Here is a 25,000-nt window from a genome sequence, read left to right on the forward strand (position 1 = left end):
TGTCGACGCCAATGGTACCGACGATGGTGGTGTCGTGATGCAGCAACGAGGCGAGAAGAATTCACCTGTCAGCGACTACTGCTACAAGGAACGACGGAACAATTGGCAAGGAGCTACTCTTCCTCATCCTGAAGCTTCAGCACTTCACTCCACACCTGAAAAGTGCTCGGTCCACCATCAATACGGACCACACCACCCTACACCTCCTGCAGCACGCCCACTTCTCATCTCAACGTCTTCTACTATGGGCTTGCTAACTGCAGAAATTCAACCTGGAGACACGCTATACCAAGAGTCTGACAACATCTTAGCCCATGATCTCTCCAGAGTTTATGAAGTAGAAGCAACTCCATCCATTACTCCACCACATAACGACGTACTTCTTCCAGAACCGCAGGCTTCGGGGGAGAGTTGTGACGATAATCTCCTTCAAGAGATTGAGCCTGCTCTTCCCTCCAAAATTACGTCTTCACAATTATATAAAAAGACTATGGAAGAAATGTCCAACAACAACGACAACAACACCAGCACCAGCAAGGCTTGCCAGGGTGAGCAGAAACGTATGCAACCAGCCACCTGTTCGAACTCCAACCACCAAACTACCCGTTGATCGCTACGGCTCCGCTGATTGGTCGCCGGTCTGGCTGCACCTGCACTCGCCCCCCAATACTACCTGATGTCTGGGGTCGCCCCAACATCAGTCTTCAGAATGTTCCGTGCTTTCGTAGCCAGCACTCCTCCCAGCTAGACGTTAGCGTGTACTGAGAGAGGTGGTGGCTTTAAGCCAATATTCCAGCACCTCCCACTTAACTTTTGTGTTGCACTTCTTATTATTTTGCCTTAACGTAACTTTTCATTTTGTCATTTAAGTATTCTTATTATTTTGATTCATTGATTTTATTATAAGAATTTGTTTGTGCATTATTTTCATGTTTGATTTATTTAACGTAATTAAAATTTCATTGTTAAAGTTTACTTGTGTTTTGTGTGTCTTCTCCTTACCTTACCACAGACGAAGTTCCAGTTTTTTCTATTTTTTTTTATAACTATGTGACGAGGCCATACCCCTAGCCTTAAACAGCCGAACACCAACGCGTTACCGTCACAATATATATATATATATATATATATATATATATATATATATATATATATATATATATATATTTTTTATATATATTTTATATATATATATATATATTTTTATATATATATATTTTTATATATTTATATATATGTGGTTATTGTAAGTTATGGAGGAGGCGGCGCTGGATCCGTCACACGAGAGAGTGGTGACCACGGGTGTGACAGGCGGCTGTACTGTCCCTCTCACCTGTTACTACCGTCACTACGACCGGATATATCCCGTCCCTCGTGACCTGCCGTAGTAGCCCAGGCCGAGCGCTGCTCACCTCAGCCATGACCACCTACACTGTCTCCTACATTAAAGAGAAGCTCACCAAGGCCCTCGACGCCTCCCATATCGTAAGCTCTTTGGAAGTTGATTTTTGTGTCTCTTGACGGCGATAGACGGGGGTCTATCGCCGATAGATGGGGGGATCGGGGTTGATCTTATTCTACATGTTGTTGACCCCTCTATATTGAGGTAGCTTGGTAATGGAGTAGTTGCCCTGAGGGAATGCTAAGGTTTGGGGGGAGGATCAGGTTTAGTTCATTTGTTGTGCACCCCATACCCACCATCGTGTATGGGGCGGTAGTGGAAAGGGTTACAGGGCGCCTATTGGGCTCGGGGACTTTTTTTTTTATTATTTTTATTTACTGAAGCCCAAAATTTATTTAGCTTAGTCTTAATGAGATAGTTGCAAAATTGAATATACGTATATTGTTACATCAACAATAGGTTGATGTTAAGGTTCCACTTTGATTGTTAGTGAATGACTCGTGTTTATACTTTTTTGTTTTCTTTATTTTTATACGTATTCGGTGAGGTAAATGCTATTTCCTGTACACCTTTTCACTGTGTTGAAAGTGTATGTGAAGGCTCATGTGGTGCCTAGTGTAATTTGTCACTCGCACACAATTTCGTTAGCACTTTATTGGAGACTAACGCACGCTCTTGGGACAGTCGAGCCTTTTCAGAAGTAATTGGAACATCATCTGAATACAAAATTTTTAACCTAACCTGATGATTGTTTTGAGGGGTTTTGTAAATACTGTACGTCTCATCATACCTAAGATGGCTCACCAATGGGGTTCAAAGCTTGCCTTACCTAACTCAACTCCACATAGTTTAACCCAATTCAGCCTAACCTATCATAACACAATCCAGGCCATTCTAATGATATGTATGGCGATAGCCATTAGAAAATGAGCCTTAGCAAAAAGTCTCTTATGATTTCACTGTACTGTACTTCATACAAGTGCATTTCACCTAAGTCTACAACATGGCATAGTTAAGAGTTTTATATTGATTAAAATTTGTAATGTACCAACAATATAATATTATTTAATTTGCTGTCAACTTTGTAAATAAAGATTGATTTATTGATATTAACTGCAGTATAGCTTTTTGCATTGTAGGTCATATCTTTTTCTTTTAATAAACATTAATATTTGTTTACCCAAGTTTGCCTGGGGGCCACTCTGTCTAGTGACCTCGATGAAGACAGGAAGTCGGTGGCTTGTTGAAGGTCCCCTCATATCTTCTCATAATTTTGTCAAGCTGAATTTTGAAATTCAGCAGTGTTTTGGCACCTATGGCTTCAGGGGGTAGGCAGTTCCATGGGTTTACAGCTCTATGGGGTGAAAAAGCATCTCCTGTTTTCCATCCTGCACTGTGGCTTGTTGAGTTTGAAACATGCTCCTTGTTTGTGTTACATCTGACCTTTTGAAAAAGTACTGTAGTCTGGGTCATTATTTTCCAAATTGTGCACTCGCCTATTTGTGCTTTCTGGGATTGAGCTTTGTCTCTTTGGTCCCGCGAGTGGTCCATGGGTAATAAGTGGCATGCATTTACCAGTGCAAAAAATGCCACCAAAAAACAATTGGATCCAAGTCTATTGAAAACACAACAATGCATTCTACATCTACCATTCTACTTTGCATATTATTATCAAACCTTAGTAGTCAGTGGTTCCCAAGGAATGTGCCACCAAAAATAAGGAAAAGAGGAGTGTAAAAAGTTGTCAAACAATATGAAACACCACCATAGACTACTGATATACCTATCTACCATATCAATTAATATCAAACCTTAATGCTCAGTGATTCCCTGAAAATGTGCCAGTGAACAAGGATATACTGTACATGTTGACCAAACACACACTAGAAAGTGAAGGGACGACGACGTTTCGGTCCGTCCTGGACCATTTGGTCAACATATTTCAGCCACGTTATTGTGACTCCTCGTCTGCACAGGGATGTACATGATGCTAGTGTTCAGCCCCCCCTGGGATAACTGTATACAGCTTCCCAGGGACCCAACATTCAGGACCCAGGTATCTATTTTATAGGACTATTGACTAGCAATATTGAGACAGGTGGATATAATACACTCAGACTCGTAATATAATATACCGAGTATAATACACTCAGGCCCAGACACTGGGGCCTGAGGGGGCCAGAAAGGGGACTTTACTGAAATACTGCTGCTTTTTCCAGAGAAAAGCGCTGCACTTTAAATGTAATTCTGCATTAATGCGAGAAAAACTGTCTATTCTGGTGGTTTAGATAAATTCCTACCTGTAAAGCATTTATTATTTAAATTCCTTTATTGTAAAGCATTCTATCCATAATTAAACATTGCCTAAACACAAATGATCAATTATCATGATGACTTGTTGCTCTATTTTCAACTTGCTTCTTTTAGCATGACATGTGTTTCTTGAAAAATTTTGTTTGGTAGTTTGAGTTTATTAGGTTATGGGAGAAATGTGGCATTAGGGTTGGTTAATAACACCTGTAAATACCATATTTTCATATATATTTTGTGGAGAATTTTTGTTTTAGTATGTTTAATTAAAGATTTATTTTAAGCGATGTACTGTACTGTTGAAGTGATTTTGTAGGGAAAACACATGATTTTGTGTATATAAATACAGTATTTATTTGGTTAGTGGTGAACTAAATATGTATGTCTTGTCTGCTAGCAAATGCATGCAAATATCTAAGCTTAGTCTAGTTAATAACTGTGCTACTATACAGTAGTGGTTCTTTACCTATTTTAGTTAGGGAATTTGATAAAAGCTCTACACACATACACACTTCTGCACAAAATAATTTCAAGTTGTATGCTATTTTGCACCTTATTTTTTTAATAACCTAACTAAAAAAAAAAAGTCAGGCCATTAACAAATTTAGCAAGTTTGAAGTTTTTATTTGATAACATTATTATTTTGATATTCACAATCTCAAAGCAAAACACCCTCATGTTGATTATGCTTTCATAAAGGAAAAATATATACTGTAGTTTAAAAAATGGATGATTAACCCTTAATTGTTGGCTATTGTCATGTGTTACTCCTTGGGGCAATGCAGTTATCATTTTCTTTTAATTAACACCCAGTTTTTGTACAAATAATGTAAATATGATTGTACTCACCTAGTTGTGCTTGCTGGGGTTGAGCTCTGGCTCTTTAGTCCCGCCTCTCGACTGTCAATCAACTGGTGTACAGATTCCTTAGCCTATTGGGCTCTATCAAATCTACATTTGAAACTGTGTACGAGTCAGTCTCCACCACATCACTACTTAATGCATTCCATTTGTTAGCTACTCTGACACTGAAAAAATTCTTTTTAATGTCTCTGTGGCTCATCTGGGTACTAAGTTTCCACCTGTCCTCTTGTTCGTGTTCCACCCGTGCTAAAGAGTTTGTCTTTGTCCACCCTGTATTCTCCTGAGAATTTTGTAGGTGGTTATCATATCTCCCCTAACTCTTCTGTTTTCCAGGGATGTGAGGTTCAACTCCCTTGGCCTTTCCTCGTAGCTCATACCTCTCAGTTCTGGGACTAGTCTGATGGCATACCTCCGAATCTTCTCCAACTTTGTCTTGTGTTTAACTAGGTATGGATTCCAGGCTGGAGCTGCATACCCCAGGATTGGTCTTACATAAGTGGTATACAAGGTCCTGATGATTCCTTACACAAGTTTCTAAAGGCAGTTCTTATGTTGGCCACTCTAGCATATGCTGCTGATGATATCCTTTCGATGTGGGCCTCTGGGAACAGGTTTGATGTGATATCAACCCCAAATCTTTCTCTCTATTTGTCTCTTGCAGGATATCACCTCCCAGATGGTACATTATATTCAGCCTTCTGTTCCCTTTGCCTAATTTCATTACTTTACACTTTCCTAAGTTTAACTTTAGTAGCCATTTTCTAGACCATTCTACCAGTTTAAGATGGATGTAATGAAATTAACCAAGATTCATGCTATTTTATTTTTCAATTTCTAACTAATATGCAATGAGATTGTGTACTAGTGACCTATGATTATCATCAGATCAAATTTTGGTGTTTTCTACCAGTGTTTAAATGTATTACCAGACAGAATAGCAGAAATATATAGTGGGTTGCAAGACACTACCTTTGAGATGTGCCAGGAACAGGTTTATGTGCCATGTAGGTGTACATACTGTATTTCATTGTAGGCATATGTACAGTACTCAAGTTACAGTTCTTCATCAATTATATGTACATAAATAATTATTTAACTCAATGTGCAAACTGAAGTGATGAACACAAAAGCATCCAACTTAAACCTAAGTGTCGTCACCCCTGCACCATGAGTCTGCACATTGTGTATCTTGTGTTGATGTACCCAATGACTCCCTCGCCCAGCTTCTCCCTCTGGTGCACCTTAGTCACAAAAGACTTTCATATATATTTTGTCTTGCCAAATGTATCATTCTTGCCGTAACTTTTTGTGCACAGGCGAGGTGTAAAATTTTTATGATGGTTGCTCTTTGAGGGTTAAATTAGTACAGTAAATATTAAAGCATATAAAATGATTCTATCATTGAAATAAATCCTTGGCATACGCTGACTTACGTGAATGTCATTAATTATTGGAGGGAATCATTTAATTATTATTGTGCGTGTTGTTAGAAATTGCTTCCTCTTTTTAGCAGCCCATTCTCCTGCTTTGGTAGTACTTACAGTAACGATGAGGACCATAGTGTATACTGTATACCAACGTACAGCACAATTAGACAGTAGAGATCTGTACTGTTGAATTTTTATAAACTGGAGACAGTAGAAATCTGTACTATTGAATTTGGACAAACCGGAAAAGGTTTTGTATTTAAGGTGCAAAGACAACCTAAACTAACCTAACATAACCTAACCTTCCTGGGCCTAATACACACTATCTGAGGCCTAATATAGTACATATGTGTGCTATACTAGGCCTAGGAATATTTAAGTTTGTTTTTTAGCTTCATTTTTTTGGACTCTTATAAAGTGAATAGTACCAAATTTTACTATCTAATTGTTCAGTACATCAATGTTTGTACTATGGTGCACATAGTTACAAAATCTACTACTGTATCTAAACAGGAGGATGGGTTGTTTTTAGACAGAGTATATAAAGAAATTTTTAAATATAAATTGTACCTTAAAGTATAAAAAGTACAGTATACAGTACTGTATAACTAAACTAGACACTTATATTTCTTCAATTTTTACATGCAAAAATTAATGGCTGCATGCTGATTTTTTCTTTATTGAAGTCAATGCAAAATTTTTCACTGATCCCAAAAGTAAACTTTAATGGTGCTCAAAAGTAAATTTAAATGAGAACATTGCTAATGCTTGACTGGAATAAGAAGCTCAAATAGTGGAATGGTCTTCGACAAGGCAATACGTGTCTTCTTTGGCTTCAATAGATTTTGAATTGTTGGGAATGTTGAAAATATTGATTTACAAAGTTATGTACAGTATTGGCAAATGGAATGAAAGTTATCATTGGTCAAATTAACAAATCATTTGTTCAATACCAATAAGCTACCATTGGCCATTTCACCATAAAAAGGTATCATAGGACAAACACACCAGAGTTTTCTGAAGATTGTAGATGAATTAATATTGCATCATTTCCTTTGTCCTCAAGCCAATAAGATTATCTTTAGCAAGGTCTGTATCAAAGATGCTGTCAAGATTAGCAATGAAACAATTAATACAGTAATCCATTGTTGGATTTTATGGCCGAGAATTGACTGTGTAACAGTCCTTAACTATTCATTCCTGTTCACCTGGCAGTAATTGGGACCTGGTTGTTTTGGGATTAGTGGGTCATGTTCCAAGGAAAGTAGTGTAGTTGTTTAAGTAGTTAATGTGAACTGTGGAAAGGGAAAGCTCATAAGACTGTAAGCAGGTGTCTGAACTTGTCTATGCCTGTACCCACCTGTATAAAAAAAAAAAAATCAGCCCTGTACTGCAAAGACATTTACAAGGCTTTGCCACTTTAGGCTTTTGGGGGGGGGCTGGGCGTGCATGCTAGGAAGCACGCTTTGTCCTTCCCAGAAGCGGCTTCCAGCATTGCTGTGGCAATGTTCTTCACTATTGGGTTATCCCATTTGGCCTGTTTGCAGTTATCTGGAAAAGTTGGTTGTGGTTGAGAGTTTGCAAGTGTGTCCCACTGGCCAGCTCCTTCAGTGAATTTTTAATCATAAATCTCAGTAGTCTCTAGAGTATTCTGATAGGATCTCTCGCTAATTTACTCCTTAAATTAGCAAGGTTACCTTACCTTGCAGTTACCTTGCGTTAATTTCAGGGGTCAAGTTCCCCGTGGCCTGGTCTTTGATCAGGTTACCTGGTCTGGTCAACCAGGATGTTGGACGGGGCTGCTCACAGCCTGACGTATGAATTGCAGCCTGGTTGGTCAGATATCTTTTGGAGGTGTTTATAGAGTTCTTTCTTGAACACTGTGAGGGATTGGCCAATTATGCCCCTTATGTGTAGTGGAAGTGTGTTGAACAGTCTTGGGCTTCTGATGTTGATAGTTCTGAGTACTTATTGCACCTTTGCTTTTCAACAGGGGGTACTGTACTCTGCACATCCTTCCATGCCTTTTGGTCTCGTGTGATGTTATTTCTGTGTGCAGATTTGGGACCAGCCCTCTCAAATATTTTCCACCTGTGAATTATGTATCTCCCGCCTGTGCTCCAGAAAATACAGATTTAAGCATTTTAATCAGACCCTATAATTTAGGTGTTTTATTGAGTGGATTCTAGCAGTACACGCTCATGTTCGTAGCACTGGTCGAGGATAAGAATGCAAGCAATACTATCTGTGTTGCCTTGTGTATAACTATACCACCGAGTCTAACTTGGAGCATTGCATAGTCCCATCGGTCATGTTTCAGGAAGAGATTTAACATTTTTTATGGCTATTGTCTTTAGGAGTTTGTTATATTCTATTAATTTTGGACTATGGAAAGAGGAAACACACGTTAGGAAATAGGTAAGCCTGGGCAATGTAAGGCACCATATGAGGAGGTACAAAGCATCGCATGCATCCAAAACTCTTATTCTTTCTTCCAGCCTTTTCAGGTCACTCAGATTTTCCTCAAGGAAAGGTGTCTTCAAGGGACACCTTTCACTTGCACATGCAAGTGCAAAGGTGTCCCTAGCAGCACATTGGTGGTGGGGGCAATCACTAGGGTTCCTGATAAGACAGTTCTTACAGCATCTAAGATGGTTGGCTAGATGAGTGATTTTGCACTTTGATGGATTTAGGGCGAGTCCTAACTCCTCTTCTTATATTTCACCGGTTGTAGATTTCCTAGAAGGGACTCCTGTGTCTCGGCCAGGGTGTCATCGTCCAGGAACCAGATTCTTAGTTCACTGGTCAACTTGCCTTTGACCTCTTTAGCAACCATGCAGAAAAAAAAAGTGGCAAGTGGATTTCTCTACTGGACACCTGTGGAAACTACGGGGGTACCTTCGTTTACGGATTTAATCCGTTCCCAAAGACGGCTCGTAAACTGAAAATTCGCAACCCAAAACGAATCTTCCCATAGGAAATAATGTAAATTGAATTAATGTGTTTCACATTCCCTAAAATATTAACTTCAAAATACATTTCATACATAATACACATAAATATTTTGTTCTATAATATGTACAAATTATAGCTTACCTTTATTGATGACTCTTGTTGGTATATGAAAGACTTGAGGAGGGGTGGAGGAGGAGAGGTTTTAGTGTTTGGAAGGGGAGACCCCTTCCATTATAATATCAGGCAGTGATGAATTCTCTGGGGTCCTCTCTCCTACGTTTTACCTACATACCACTATGACCTGGTTGTGGCTCACTACTTGTTTTTCTCACTAAGAATCTTTCCATAGAGACTTGTTTTCACCATGTTTTAACACTTGCATGTAGTGAGGCATCAGTGTCATTAAATAGGTTAAGGCAACAGCCTACTGCAACTTGATTTGGACTAGTCATTTCAAGAAAACTTTGCACTTCTTCCCATACTGCACACCACTTCTTAATTGTTGAGGAACCCATGGTATGGTATATAATTATTACTTTTATGTTTAAAAAACAAAAAAGCTGAAAGACAATGAAATTCCTTGCAAAGAATTCAAGCACGACCGTCACTAAGTGGGAGCCACTGGTAAACTGAAGTGCGGTTGCCTGTGCCACCAAGAACCACGTGCTCGGCTGACCCATACATATATCAACAAGCTCGCAAATCATGGCAAGACTTGTAAACTGATTCAAATTTTACGAAGAAATTGAGCTTGTAGCCTGAAAAATTTGTATAGAGGGGCATTCGTAAGCTGAGGTTCCACTGTACTTAATGTTCCCCAAATAGCAGTGACGATTCCTTACTATATCCTGCTGAAACGAAGGGGGAGTAGACAAGGAAAGTTTGTTTGAACGGCTTCCAGTACCAGATATCTCTTTACATGGTTGAAAGCATTTTTCAAATGTACTGTAGTTTAATTAATGCCTTATTTTCAGGAATGATTAATATAGGGTCATGCTGCATAAGCTGCTGCTTCACTGACAAAAACTAGTTAATGAGGTCAAAGCATCTTTGCAGCTTCAATGCAGATGTTTCTCACAGCTTCCCTGGCAACCCACTGGAACATTATCTAACACTGCACAGTTACAAACCCATTAAGATTTCAACTTAGATTCAACAGAGCAGAAGTTGTTGTTAAACACACATGGCAAAATCTTACTGAAGCGAACATACGAGTCATAAATACTCATACTCTGCCTAAGTAAAGCAGAAACGAGCAACACTTAGTGGGCCGGCCAGAGACTTGGGGCCCATGCAGGAATATCCCTGCAAAAAAAAAAAAAAAAAAAAGTTGCTGAAGTGTGTTATTCACAGTAATGGGTCTGATTCCACAATCCTGCTTGATGGCACAAAAGGATTCTGTGAAGGAGGGTTTAATTATGGCTGCAATCAGGCCAGAGATGCAGTTGATGACTTTGTGATCTTGGAAATTATTGTCTCGGCAACTTCGCCAAGAATTGAGTTTGCCATCTCCTTGAGGGGCTAAGGTCTTATGCCAGTATACCCCTCTGCTGAGTCTGGCAGAAATGACATGATTGCTTTGTATACCTCTTGACTCTTAAAGGAAGATGGGTCCTAGATCTGGGACAGTTGTGTCCCGAGAAGTGGGTTCCCATAGCAATTGTGAGGGATGCTTCTCTCTCTCAGTGAACCAGCTGTGGCAGTATTTCTAGGTGCGATTGTGTCTTCTCTAGTAATTAACCTAATTGCCCCTCTGTATTGCTCTCTTCAAGTTTTTGGTCACTTGGGGTTCCTAATTTCAAATTGTCATTGGAACTCTTTGGTCTGCTACAGCAGTTTTTGCAGTGAAGAGGGATTGGAATCAGGTTGTTAGCTCTATGGGGATTATTTATTGACCTAGTGACTGATGAGGCTAGCAACTTGCCTCCTCTTGCTGGCATGGCTAAGCAAATATTGCCAAATATGAACAAATTATGCCATGCATTGATGGTGGCAGGAACATTAAGATTTGCAGACGGTTCATTTACTTTCCTGAGAAGGTCTGTATATTTTCTTGCTGCAAATGGGCGTGCTGCTTTGGAATGTTGGTAAGAGTTCTGGTGGTGGATGCTTTGATTGCCCCCAGGAGGTCATCTGATGACAGGAAGTTTGCAGGGAATTGTGGCTGCTGGGGGACTTGTGGGTCTCCTCTCTCTATAGGTACCATTCGTAAGTCCTCGCAGCCATTATGTTTGTGTAAAGTCCCATCGTTTCTAGGGCAGAACTCTTTGCCACAAACCTGACACAATCCTTTGGGTGCATTGTTCACTGGACAGCACAAGGACTTTTAACAACTATAGGTTTAATTAATCAAGTGATAATGGCCACCATCATCACTTGAGTAATGTTCATTTGCTAGATGGTGATGCTCCAGACATGAGCTGGATCTTGTTATTAAGACCCTGGAAGGAAACTAAGGGATTCTGGATTTTTTCCAAATACTGTACACTGTATGGCAAAAGATCGATAGAAGTCTTTAGTGTCAAATGACGTTCCCCTAAAATGGGTAGGGGTTTTTCAATAAAATGAGGCACCTTAAATCATCTCCTGGCAGTTGGAGCATATTGGCCAGTCACACTCAAGAGATTGAAGCAGTTTAAGGGTTAATTAGTTTTTCCATTTTAGGGTTAAGCATTTAAATATGAAGCTACTGTATACTTTTAAGTTAAAATTACTAATGCAGTGTTAAAAAATGGCGCATTTGAGGATTCTCTTGCAATAACAAAGAATGACATTATTGATTTTTGTGTTATGCTACACAATGAATATACACTATAACTGTACTGTATATGCAAATCAAATTTAAACAAAGGACAGGATGAACAAGCATGCATGCAAAGACTGTACAATATCTGCAAGAAAATTAAAACTATTTCCAGGATTCATTTCTACGATATAAAGTTCTTTGTGAGTTGCAGTGCGAGAGGAGATGTACGGGATGAATTGTTTTTGCCACGATCTTTTTTCCAGTATTTTTCTGTGCAAGAGGTGATGTGCTGATGAAAGGCTTTCCACAATCTTTTTGACAATTTTTTCTTTTATGTCCATTGACATTTTTTTATTTTTTGTCTGTTTCTAGGATGATTGGGAGTATTGAGAAGATTTTAAGGACCTCAGAAACAGCCTGCCAACATCTTTGTTCAGGCGGCATTCTCTTAAGACATCTCGTCACCTCTTCAGTATATACTTCTTGAACAGACATTCTAAAGTGTCATTTGTAAACACCTACTTTTCATAACTTGAAAGAGAAATAAGATTATTTGTAGCTTCAATATTAGAATATGCCTGAAACTTGATCATGCATATGTGAGGCCTCTTTTTTTATTTTATGTAGGCTATATCTAGTACAGTATACTGTTCTGTATATATACAGTATATATATATATCCATATAAATACAGTATATATATAGCATATCTTATTGATTGCACTAGTTATATTCATCATCTTATTCATTTGAAAAAGTTTAGTTCATTGTAGTTGGAATTTTACTAAATAAAAATTTAACGTTATTTAAAATATGGCAAATGTTGTTTTGGTCACACTTTTTGGCCTTCTCTTGAGATGGTGTGTGTCACTGCACCCTTACTCGGGGGCTGGTAAACCCCCAATGTTCGGGGACTATGAAGCCCAGCGCCACTGGCAGGAGGTGACAGTCAATTTACCAGTCAAAGAGTGGTATGTGAATTCAACAAGTAATGATCTACTGTACTGGGGCCTGGACTATCCACCCCTTACTTCATATCATAGTTACTTGTGTGGAATTCTAGCAAAGAATTGAACCCCAATTTTGTTGAAATGCATACCTCTCGTGGTTATGAAAGTTATGAGCACAAGTTATTCATGCGGTACAGTGTGTTTGTAGTTGATCTATTCGTGTACATTCCCGCAGCTTACATGTTTCTTTGTGCCCTCTCAAGTGTTTCTCCACGAAAGAAATATGGGAAAATGGAGTATATATCACTAATGCTGTATCCAGGCTTATATCTGATAGATTACGGTCATTTTCAGTATAATAATGCATCACTTGGATTTTTTATAGGTGCTGTTGCTGCCCTAGTAAAGGGCCAGGATTGTTTGGGTTCGATTTTGTTTTGTTTAGCATTAAATTATAAACAAATGGAATTATATCATGCTTTACCCATATTTTTCTATTTGCTAGGAATATGTTCCAAACAAGGAAGCATAACAGGCTTCATGTTAAAACTAAGTAAGATTGGTATTTCAGTAGTTTTAACCTTTGCTATCATCTGGTCTCCCTTTCTGTCTGACACCAAAGTATTGTTACAGGTGGTGCATCGTTTATTTCCTCTTAACCGAGGTTTATTTGAAGACAAAGTGGCTAGTTTTTGGTGTAGTATATCAGTTTTAGTAAAACTCCATAAACTAGTCAGCACTACTAATATGGCTCTGATCTGCTTGCTTTGTACAATTGTGTGTATGATCCCGTCAAGTTTGCACCTTTTCATTAATCCCACACAAAGGCACCTTCGCTATGCCCTTGTTAATGGTTCATTTATTTTCTTTTTGATGAGTTACCATGTCCATGAAAGAGTATCTTGCTTGTAGCAATACCAGCCTGTTTGATATTTAGTGAAGAACCTTTCATGGTAACTTGGTTTTTCATTGCATCCATTATTAGTATGTTGCCTCTTTTAGTCAAAGATGGCTTAACAGTTCCCATGATTGCATTAACAGTGCTTATATATGTAATATTGAATTGTGTACAAAGTTCAACTGGTTTCTCATATTCAAAACCACCAGCCAAGAATCCCTTTTGGATATGGATGAGGAGGAGCTTCCAACTTTCCCTGGTTGGCTTTTGCTTCCTAACTGTTGTTTCCTTGACTGTGACTCCTCCATCTCGGCTTCCAGACCTCTTCCCAGTGCTGTTGTCCATTTACTCGTGTGGCCACTATTGCCTTTTCTGTTTATACTTCCATTTCTGCCAGTTTACCATGAAATATAGCAAGAATTCATTTACCAAGTTGAAGATGCAGTAAATTTTAAATAATGAAATTGGATAGCACTGAAAGAAATACCACAAGGATTTTTATTTTTAAATCCTAGTTTAAGATAAATAATACGGTATATATATATTTTTCTGGATAATTATTTGACAGTAAAGTCAGCAATCATTACCTACTTAAAGTTCTGTATATATACTATAATTTATCTTTGTAAATGAGGTAAAAAAATGACTTCATATCTTTGCAAAACTTGATAACTCAAAAAGAGGTTTATATATGGAATGACATCACAGTCCAATTTGTAAATGCAGTAACTAGAGATGTTAACCAAAATGCTGTACCTGTACTGTGTGTGTCTGTGGCCAACGTTTTGCCAAGGACAGTACAGTGAAATTTTTTGGGGTACAGTATTTTTTCTTTCTATTTAATTTCTAATATGGATAAAAGGTGTTGACCAGACCACACACTAGAAGGTGAAGGGATGACGACATTTTGGTCCGTCCTGGACCATTCTCAAGTCGATTGTGAATGGAATTGTGACAATTCTCAATTCACTTGAAAATGGTCCAGGACGGACCGAAACGTCATCATCCCTTCACCTTCTAGTGTGTGGTCTCGTCAGCATACTTTAGCCACGTTATTGTGACTCATCGTCTGCATTTGGATAAAAGGTGTTCTTAACATAGATACCATGGAAAATCTTAAAAAGAAAACAGTAAATCTATTATATACAGTATTTTGTATCGTTATATACTGTAATGCAATTTGCATTGCATGAAAACGTGTAACTTGCTATTAGGCCACTTGTGTTCCAAATATATAAACTGTCATTATAAATAGAACAGATAAGCATGCTTACTAAGGAGTTTTATGTCTTTTCATATCTACCATTAATTCCTGAAGTACAGAAAAGGACAATAGCAATAAACAAGTACCCGGGAGTTAGGCAACTGTTGTGGAGTTGCATCCTGGGGAGGGTCAGTAGTTGGACCATGGTGGGGAGTGCTCGATATAAGCTTAAGAAATATAGATATACACAGGCTTCCTGTCCCTGACAAAATGAATTGTATAATCTATATATCTGTCTGTATCTCTATCTTACACATAATGTGTTGCAACATTAGAAATTACACAATATGCTTTATTTGTTTAACAAATATAAAATCTTATGACAAGTGTGAGGTATAAGCGTGAAGGCTTGAAAGAAGTACGGTACAGTACAGTATACTGTACTGTAATTACCAATTTTTGGTGCTACCACCTGGGGTGATGTGCAAGTCTGCTGTCAACCACTAGCACCACGTGCCGGGTCCAAGAGCCTATTTTGAAGAGCATTAGACCTGGTCAAACACTGCTTTTAGAAACATTTTTCTAGGCAAGCAGACTGGGGTCCCATATCATCATCTAGAGCGTATTTGTTTTTATATTGTTTCCTATTTCATTTTCAGTGCTCGTGCACAAAATTTCTTTTAGGTCATCTACCTGACATATCCGAGCAGGTTAAATTAATTATAATTATTTCCATTTATCTACCACAGCAATTATAGGGATAATGCCTCCCACCCCTGGACAAAATTACCCTGTATTGGTATTGGTAACAGTATTAAGCATTATGTGCTGTGACCATGACAAATAAATAGTAATTTCACATTTTGCCTGGTTTACAAACAGCTACAGGTTGGTGACTGCAATAACATACTTGGTACCAATTGGTTCAAAATCCATACGACTGAGGCTGACTTTAGCTACACACATTTTCAGTGGTCTGTATCTTTTGAAACCGTCAAGTGTTAAATTCTAATGGTAATGTACAAGGCACCATGGTATGTCTGTGGTGTTTTCAGTTAGTAGATGCAGTTCAGTACTGTACTGTACTTGGTTTTTGTGTTGACTCGATCACTTCTTTAGTCATACACAGTAGCGCGGTCAGTTGGCAGTGTTGGATACAACCAATAAAATTTATTTCTAGGTGTCTATTGTTATGTATTTTACAGTACAGCAAAATATCATAAAACTGCCTTAAAAATAAAATGTAATGTCTTAAAAACAAAATCTAAGAATTTTATCCAAAATAAAACCTTAAAACTTTTAAATATATTAATGGGTCCTATAGCACAGTGGTCTGTGTCCTCAGCACAATCATGGGACCTAAGTTCTTTTACTGGGTAGAACAGAAAGGGTTTGGCATATTTAATTTCACCTGATGCATCTGTTCACCAAGCAGTAAATTGGCATTAGGGAGTTAGGGTTGCATTCTAGGTCAGGTCTGCAGTTGACCTAGGGAAACCTCAATAAGTCAAAGTACAAGCTTTGTTCCCGACAATGGGAGAATTCTAATTTTGTTTCTGATAGTATTGTACAGCATTTCGTATTCACACTTGTAATACTAACCTGCCTCCACCCCCTCCTTAAACACAGTTATGATCAATTGGCTCCAACATTTATTTCCAGTTAGAGAAGAAGAATTGAGTGGATTTGCCTGTTAGTGGAAGTATTTTGAAGATGTCATTGATATTATTAATTTATGCAAAAAACATTATTTCCATTTCCTACCTACATGGGGATAGGGGATGCAAAAACTCTGAATAAAAATAAATGTTAGTATAATTAGGAACTGTACAGTGTGGAGTAAGAAAAACAAATTGTTGCATTTTGTGGGAAGGTATTAGAAAAGATGGATTCCCATCCCAACCTCCCAGAGGATGCCGGAGGATGTGAGGCCGGGTGCACCACACAGTGGTTGGTGGAGGTGTTGCCACCAACCTCCACAGAGAGGTCGTCTGTCATTGATAAATGTACTAAATGATAATGGATAGTATATTGACAGTGTCAGAATTAGAGAGTTGTTCACAGTTTCTTGGTATTAATATTCTGTATGCTGTCTGCTCCCACTTGTCTTTTTACATGTCCATTCCAGTACAAATAAGTTACAATTTTTATACAGTACAGTATTTTGGTTTATGTGGTGACCAAACAAGAATATGCATACTTCTAGATAAGATCATTACAAATACAGTGCAGGATAGCAATAAAATTCACATGTACAAGTAGAACCCCTACACGGCTCCAATTGCTATGTGCAATTGCCTGCGGTGCTCTAATCGCCATATGGAATTTTTAAAAATTATTTTGTGAATTATATTTTGTCATGCACACAGCACAATGTAGGACTTAATTAGCTGAGCCAAGTAAGGGATAAGGAAAGTGAATGTGGGTAATTGTGATGCTTTTTTATTATATACAGTATGTATTTATGAAGGACCAGTATATCCTGGGTATTGTTCAGAGCTTGTTGCTTGAGATTAAATAGATTACTGTATATTATAATAATAATATAATATATTAATCATATTTCTAGTAATTTGATTGGTAGTTCAGTGTTGTGGTACAGTATCCGGTAACAAGAATTGTATATTTATTTTTTCACTTATTGATTGTAACAAGTGCATGGCTTCTTGGTTTAATACATTGCAACAAATTTGTCTTGTTGCGGGTTGAAGTTAAATTAGATTGTTTGGTTATATTATATTTATGCGTTAAGTGTTTATCATTGTTAACATTATATATGCTTAATTGTTTGCAGCCAAGATTAGGTTCTATTGTGTGTTGTACTGTTTATATCTAGTAAATTAGGTACCGGTATTAGTAAGATAATAAAAGCAATTGACAGTATGTTAGTTGTTAATTAGTACTCTAGTGTCTGTAGGCTTTTCTATAGGATGTTTCTAAATTATATTTTAACAAGATGAATTTAATGTAGTGATTTAAATGTTGCTTTTACAGTGCTGAAGTGTATGAATAGTATTATTAATACAGTTCAATAATGCACATAAGTTTGATTTTTATGATACATGGTATGAGGTAGTTATTGCTAATAAAGTTATTTTTTCACAAGTTTTTCAGCATTATTTAACATTCCTGTTATATATTACTCTTTTGCAGTGCTTACTGCTATGATGCAATGATAATTTATACTTTTATGTACAAGAAAATTTAGGAATATTTTTGGTATCGGTTGTCCGTTGCTTTCGAATCGGTTTTTGCTTTGAAAATACGTGAATCCAGTTAACTCTACATTAGAATTGAAGTACAGTGACACTTGGCTTACGAATGGCCCTCTTTATGAATTTTTTGGGTTACGAGCCCAGTTTCTTCGTAAAATTTGAATCTGGTTACGAGCTTCGCCTCGAGTTACGTAGTTTGTTAATATACGTATGTATGGGCGATCTATTGCGTGGTTCCTAGTGGCATGGTCACCCACACTTCAGTTTATCAGTGCCTCCCGCTTAGTGACGATTGCGCTGGAATTCTTTGTAAAGAATTTCAGTGTTTTTCTGCTTTTTTTTTTGGTTTTGAATATAAAAGTAATTATATATCACACCATGGGTTCCAAGAAAGTCAGTGGTAAGGTTCAACCTAAGAAAACACATGTGATGATTACCATAGAGGAAAAACAAAAAGATCATTTGTAAATATGAAAATGGTACACGGGTTGTTGAACTAGCTAGGCAGTACAACAAATCTATTTCAACAATATATGCTATAATTGCTAAGAAAAGGACATTAAGAGTGCTAAAGTGACAAAAGGCAAATCAACAATCACAAAACAAAGAACACAAACACTTTGTTGAAAAGTTGTTAATATAGATACAAAACAAGGAGTTAACCGGTGATAGCATTTCAGAGCCCAGCATTTGTGAAAAGTCAAGGCTATTGCATGAAGATCTTATAAAGAAAACCCCTGGAATGAGTGATGCAGATATGAACGTGTTTAAGGCGAGCAGTGGATGGTTTGAGAAATTTAGAAAAAGAAATGACATTCACAGTGTTGGGACAGTTGGGTGTTGTATGGTGGAGGAACACACTGAAGAACTGACCACTGAAGAACTCCTAGCCTTACACAAAGAGCAGCAACAAGAGGTAGCTTAGGAAATATCTTTAGGGGAGGAGGAGGCAGTACAGAATGTCCCTTCCACAGCAGTTAAAAAGTGGTGTAGACTATGGAAGAAATGCAAACTTTTGTTGAAACGACTCGCCCAAGCAAGCTGAAGTAGGCCGTTGCCTTAACCTTTTTAATGACAGTGATGCCTCACTACATACAAGATACAAGTAATGGAAAGGTTTTTAGTGAGAAAATAAATTGAGCCACAACCAGGTCCTAGGGGTATGCAAGTAAAAGGTAGGAGAGAGAAGACCCCAGAGAAGGCATCACTGCCTGATGTTATAATGGAAGGGGACTCCCATTCAAAACACTTAACACCTCCCCCCCCCTCCTCACCATGTTCCGTACATCAACAAGAGTCATCAATAAAGCTATAACTTGTATACTATAGTACTAAGTATTTGTGTTTATTAGGTATGATATGTATTTTGAAATTATTATTTTTGGGAGTGGGAAATGGATTAATTCAATTTACATTATTTCTTGTGAGAAAATTTGTTTCGGGCTGCGAATTTTTGGGTTACGAACTGTCTCTGGGAATTAATTAAATTCATAAACGGAAGGGGGCCACTGTACTGTACAGTATAAAATAGATTTAATGCCTGGTAAATTGTTATTGCTTTTAGCAGATGCTGTTATCAGTTCATTTAGCCTGTTTCCAAGTGATATTATATACAGTATTGTAACCCAACCTACACATATGAAAATAAAGGAAAGTGATTAGGGTATTGTCCATTTTAGGTCATTGTCAAGGTAGAAATAAGCGTCCAGGATGGGCCGTAATGTTGTCACTTTCCTTTCTTTGTGTGTGGGGGTTGTATTATTTATTTTCACTGGTGTTATTGTGACATTCTCTTCAGTACTGTATGTTTATCTTAGAAAAACACATCAGCACTGAAGATAAGTAACATGCAGGTACTGGCATGTAATCAGTATAAAATTTAAATATAAAATGTTAGAGGTAAGAAAAGGGGGGCTTAAATTTGCATACAAGTGCAGCCCTGTTAAAAGTGGGCTGGCAATATTTAAGCTGTCAAACTGTAACTATATGTATTGAGAGAGAGAGAGGGAAAGAAGGCAGGAAATGGGGGAGGGAGGGAAGATGGGAGAAGGAAAAAGATGATGAGTGGAATAGGGGAAGGGGGAAAGATTATTCCATGCACTGCTGGTACCCCTCCTAGTACAGTGTGTGCATAATTACCTAAGTCTAATTATCCAAGTGTAGTAACATGATGAGAGCTATGCTTGTGGTGTCTCCATCTTCCCGATACTCTTTTGTCATATGATGCTTTGAGACTACTGAGGGCTTTTGGTATCCACCACCACCTCACTTATTCCAACCATCAATCACTGTGTGCAAAAGTGAACTTTCTAATCTTATTTGGCAGCTTTGTTTCCTTAGTTTATATCTATGACATCTTGTTCTTGAAATTGCAGTTTTCAAGAATTCTTCTTTGTCACTTTTTGTTGATTCCTGTTACTATTTTGTGTATGTATTGATCACATCACATCTTTTTCTTCTATCTTCTAGCTTTGGTATATTTAACACCACTAGCCTCTTCTTGTAGCTGTTATTTCTCAGTTCCAGAAGTCATTTAGTTGATGTGCTTGCACTTTTTCCAGTTTATTGATGTGCTTCTTGAGATATGGGCACCATACAACTTGCATATTCCAATTTTGGTCCCATAAGATTGTAAACAATTTCTTTAATATTTCACCATCCATGTATTATATTCTGAAGTTGGAAAGCATGGCATAGACTCCTTGCACAGTGTTCTTTATGAGGTCCTCAAGTGACAATTTTCTATCCAGAACTACCCCAAGATTCTCACTCACTCCCCCCTCCCCAACAACCCACCCCCACCCACCCACCATCTAGGAAGCCTCACTGGGACAAGGGCAAAGATCATCTGTTAACATACAAACATTTATTACATTAAAATATATACTACACAAGAAAATATACAAGAATAATATTGCAGTGTTCCCTCCTAGGCTGATACCAACCACTAACACTCCAATATTCCCTCAGGTCTCCATCCAATAACCGTATAAAGCTGCTGTTCAATCTAAAGCTCACAACCTACTGCCCCCTCACTGCTTGAGGATGAAATACCTGGTACATATATATATATATATATATATATATATATATCTAACAAGAAAAGAAATCATTCTCTCACCTTACATTGTGCCTTTCATGCCAATATGCAATCAAGCACTCCTTCATACATCAATATGTCCATATGATACTCTGTTCTATTTCTCGAGGCCCAATATTAAGAACATCTATTTGGTTTGCTTGAACCAGATAGCTTTTCGATGTTTGCTTGGAACCTCAAAAAGTTTGCTTGAAGATCGGGGTCTGGTCATTAGTTCATGTTTGTTTATGTATGGCTGTTTCTCGGGCCATTGGCTTTGTAACTACAGTTGTCTATTGCACACTACACCTAATAAAAATAATAAATATTCCATACATCTTTTAGAAATTATTCATACAGTACAGGACATAGAATGTGTTTATTTAATTTTACTGCAAAATTAATAGGATGTGGAGGACCAGAGTGATGGGTGTGGTGCCAAATTCAGCGTGCTGATTGTCTCCCCGAAGTTTGTAGGCAAGCCTCTCCTTCAGCGACACAGGTGAGGAAATTTCATTTGTTGTTACTTTTGGTGATTCACAACTCTAGGAGATATTCTCTGTATGGTCACTCACAAGCAGTGCAGCAGCAGCATCATATTTGCCTGCTCTTATGTAATTTCTAGTTACTAATTTAGACAAACAATTGTCACTCGCCTTCTGTCTATCCTATTGTGTTGGTGTCAATACACTGCCCTCCTACCTCCCCACCCTCCCTCCCCCACACCCAGTCCCTCCTTCATGGGCAGCAACCTTTATATGGTGGGAGGACGGGGGTAATATTATGTACCGGAGGGTTTTCTAGGGTTAGTGTTACCTAGGAGCTGTGGTTTTCACAGAGTAGACAGTAGAGAGTAGACCTGCATCAAAACCCTCTTTTGGGTAGATTGGCTTCAGGTAATCCTTAAAATTGGAGCATTGACCACCAACCAATGCCACCACCACTACAGCAGTAGTCCCCAGTGGAACACTATTGGAAAAAATTTTTCTTCCCTTCAATTGATCATCAGGGAGAGCCCTTCATCTCAGTCAAGTCCTGGAAAATTTAGGAAGCCAGGTATGCAAAGTCTCCTACTTGCAAATGAGATGTTTTGAAAAGGTGTTAGTAACTGAACCAAATTTTCTATAGGCACAATGCTATAAATGGGGGTAGGATGCTCTTCTGGACCACTAATAATTAACATAAACAAAATTGGAGCAATGATACAAAAAATTGTTTTTCTTATTTACCTTTAATGATGGACTTGTCTTGTTTGTCTGATTTGATACTTTTTTGGAAAGCAAAGTACAGTGGTACAGGTACCATTGTTTACTAATTTAATCTGTTCCCAGAGATGGCTCATAACCCTGAAAATTCGTAACCCGAAACTAATTTTCCCATAAGAAATAATGTAAATTGAATTAATCCGTTCCACACTCTCAAAAGTATTAACTTCAAAATCCATTTCATACATAATAATCACAAATATTTTGTATTATAGTATGTACAAGTTGTAGCTTAGCTTTATTGAAGACTCTTGTTGGCGTATGGAAGACGGTGACAAAGGGGGGGGGGGGAGGAGAGGTGTTAGTGTTTGGAAGGGGAGTCCCCTTCCATTATAACATCAGGCAGTGATGACTTCTCTGGGTTAGTCTCTCCTATGTTTTGCCTGCATACCACAAGGAACTGGTTGTGGCTCACTGCTTGTGGCTCACTGCTTGTTTTTCTCACTAAGAACCTTTCCATAGAGACCTGTTTTTCCTCTATGGCCATCTTCACATGTGTTTACTAAGGTTGAACCTTACCACTGACTTTCTTGGGACCCATGGCATGATATATAATAATTACTTTTATGTTTAAACACAAACACAGCAGAAAAAATGAAATTCTTTACAAGGAATTCAAGTGCGATTGTCACTACACAAGAAGCACTGTTAAACTAAGGACCGGTCGCCCATTCTACCAGGAACCATGTGCTCGGTCAACCCATATGTGTATCAACAAACTCGCAACTCGAAGCAAAGTTCATAAACTGAATCGAATTTTATGAAGAAATTGAGCTCGTAACCCGAAAAATTCGTAAATAGGGGAATTCGTAAGCCAAGGTTCTACTGTAGTACTGTATAATTATTAGAGGAGGAGGCAGTAAAGGGTAATGATGGAGAGCCACTGGTGAAATAATAACCCATTTCATCTTATCAGCCATTATTGAGGCACTTTTTCTAGGGAAAGAATTGAAATAATTCATAAGCACTCTTCATCATACATTGACCTCAGAATTGGTTTGTATTGTAGGGTATAAGGTACGATAGGGTATGTAGATTTTGAAGCCTTTCGTAAGATTGAATGTACTATACTTTAGTTAGTTAGATACCTACAAGTTGTGGACCTTCCCATATATGAATTGATAAAACAATTTTTGTCTGTTGATGTTACCTAGGGTTCCATTATGCCAAAATACTTTACAGCAAAAGGACCAATAAGAGAAGAAGAGAAGAAGATACAAGAAGATTACAAGAAGATAAAGATAAAAATAACAGAAACACTGCTTGGGATTGTATAAAATTATACAGTATTAACATATTTAATGGCTCTTGACTCTTCCTTGGACTTGCCAACCCTTATGTAATATTGGTTCTCTCCTGCAGAAGACCAAGAACTTGCAGTAATGCAGGGTGAGTTATCAGAAACAAAATGCATCTAGCAGCTCTCTGTGGACAACAGATATAAAATACAGCTCTTATTATGCCATAGTAAACAGGAGCCTCTAATGCCCCCCCCCCCCCCCAAAAAAAAAATGGAATTGGTAGGGAAAAAATATAGGTTAAAAGATGTTAGTATCCTAAACCTATTCTTCTTCTTGAACGCTAATAGGTTCTTAGTAGTCACCAAACTGGAGGTGGTATGTATACTGCCTTGAATTACAGCTTTTATTGCAGATGCTACAAATGTACACAAAATTTTCTAAGACAACTTTAACTTAAAAGTTGCTTACTCAGATTTAAAGTTACATGACTACTAAGGTTACTAAGGAACACACATGTATTGTACTATTAAATGCAGTTCAACTGCATTTTATAGTTTCATGCACTTGTAAAGTAACAAAATTGAGAGTAGACTTTATTGAAGATAAAATTTCATCTGTAAGGGCTTATCAAATTCAACAAATACAAGATTAGATGGTTACAAAAATTATGGGGCAAGGTCATAGAGGTAAGTAGTTATGTTAATTTTAAGTATCTATGAAGTAGTGTAACAATGCTGAATATTCCTTGATTCGGTAGTGCTTAGTGGCAGATTCTATATGTTGACTCCTAATGTTTGATTCTTTCTTGGATGATAGCTTGTCATATATCTTTTTGCTCTTGTATTGGCATTCTGACATGGATGGTGCTGAATAGTCTTATTTGTGTTTTTCCTTGCAAGGATAGTAAGTATTAGGTGGCATCGGGTGTTAGGAAACGTACTTAAAAATCTTTCCCTTCCCAGTAATTCAATTTAGGAGCAAATACTGTAGTAGTGAGGATCATGTATAGGGAAGATCATAAATGAATGAAATGAACTTACATAATTACTAAGGGAAGATCATGTGTAGTGAGGATTTACATTGTTAGTGGTGTAAGATGTAACCCATATGATTTGGGCCTCGGGAGGGATGCTGGAGACGTGTAAGGTCAGCTCTAGTTTTTGCAACTGGGTAATACTGTATCAGGAAATCCTGCTACTTATCTATAAATTGTAAATGCACTGGAATCATAATCGAGAGAACAACTCAAAACAATTAGGGGTATATTCAATGTTGGACTTGTCTAAGCCTTCAGTTGTTATATTCTGAAGTACTAGTACTGTACTAAACTTTCTCTTCTCTCCCATAGCATATTTTCCCCCCTCATTTCTGTCCCAACCTTTCTCCACTTCCTTTCCATTGGCTCTTCTCTCCATTTTACACTCCTCTCCCATTCTTTTCCCCTC

The 25,000-nt window shown here is 37.9% G+C and overlaps 1 protein-coding gene across 1 annotated transcript in view; it reads left to right on the forward strand.

Moving 5' to 3' along the window:
* The first annotated feature begins 1,261 nt into the window (after nt 1-1,261).
* The window catches only part of Mvk (Mevalonate kinase), a 34,355-nt gene continuing 10,616 nt past the window's right edge, over nt 1,262-25,000 (forward strand). Inside the window, exon 1 of the mRNA XM_069301437.1 lies at nt 1,262-1,485. The gene's annotated coding sequence lies outside the window, so the exon portion shown is untranslated. The remainder of the gene's footprint in view (nt 1,486-25,000) is intronic.

This window comes from Procambarus clarkii, chromosome 45 (assembly GCF_040958095.1).
Source record: "Procambarus clarkii isolate CNS0578487 chromosome 45, FALCON_Pclarkii_2.0, whole genome shotgun sequence".
NCBI lineage: Eukaryota > Metazoa > Arthropoda > Malacostraca > Decapoda > Cambaridae > Procambarus > Procambarus clarkii.